Raw genomic sequence first — 1,360 nt, 5'->3', positions numbered from 1 at the left:
CCGAGCATCTGTCGGCACGGCTCTCGGTAAAGGTACGATACCTAGATCTAGGTTTCACACCTTTTCCGAGAGAAACGCTCGGCAAAGGATAAAGCACACTCGGAAATGGCAAACATACCGAGAGTGGCACTCGGAAATGACACTCCTCCCTCATCCAATATGCCATAGTCATGCCACCAGGACATCACAAATGATTGCCCATGCCGCTACCCAGAATGATTTCATGTGCCACCTTACAAATCTGCAATTCCAGGCAATGAAACCCTAGCAGAGCAATAAATTTCTCAAATATCACGCGCGTCCCTAAAAAATGCGAGGCAGTGACGCGTGCCATGTGGTTGCCCCCTCTTAGAGCACGAGAAGTTTTGAGGCGAACGGAGCAACAGGACCAGCACTTCCTGCACAAACCAGACATATTCCCTCGATACGCAGATACTAGCTCGGAGACGGTGCAGTTTACAAGCGGCCTCATGGGAGGCTTACTGGAAACGTGTCCAAACTTTTACCACACCCTACAGAGGCCCTGTGATGACACCTGCCAGATCCCGAGCAATCCTACCATCGTATGATTTTCTGAGGATTCCAACGGTTGCATCAGGAATGACACCGAGGTACTTTTGGTAACCGGGTGGCAGGGCATGCCCCTCCCTTGTCTGTGCAAGGCATACGCATGCCACAAGGACATCATAAATGATTCCCGATGCTGCTGCCCAGCATGATTTCATGTGCCACCTTGCTGATCCGCAATTCCCGGCGATAAAACCCTAGCAGAGCAATAAATTTCTCAAATATTGCCCGCGTCCCCGAAAAATGCGAGGCCATGGCACGTGCCATGCGGTTTCCCCCTCTTAGAGCATGAAAGTTTTGAGGCCAATGGAGCAACGGGACCAGCATTTCCTGCACAAACCGAACACGTTCCCTCTCGATACCTAGATACTAGCTCGGAGACGGTAAAAAATGTGAGGCCGTGGCACGTGCCATGTGGTTGCCTCCTGTTAGAGCACGAGAAGTTTATAGGCCAATGGAGCAATAGGACCATCACTTCCTGCACAAACCGGACACGTTCCCTCTCGATACCCAGAAACTAGCTCGGAGACGGTGCAATTTACAAGCGGTCTCAGGGGAGGCTTACTCGAAATGCGTCCAAACTTTTACGACATCCTACAGCGTCCCTGTGATGACACCGTGTCAGATCCCAAGCAATCCTGCCATTGACAACGCAAATAGTCCATCTCCTTAACAAGGGTGTAATGAATACCGAAGCTTACTTCATCTGGACTATCCCACTATCCGAAAAAATACATCAGTCATCCATACTCTCCAGTTGAAGAATATACAAGATTAATAAAGTCTTTATTAT

Source organism: Triticum dicoccoides, chromosome 2B (genome assembly GCF_002162155.2).
Source record: "Triticum dicoccoides isolate Atlit2015 ecotype Zavitan chromosome 2B, WEW_v2.0, whole genome shotgun sequence".
Taxonomy (NCBI): Eukaryota; Viridiplantae; Streptophyta; class Magnoliopsida; order Poales; family Poaceae; genus Triticum; species Triticum dicoccoides.
This window is presented reverse-complemented; position numbering follows the sequence as displayed.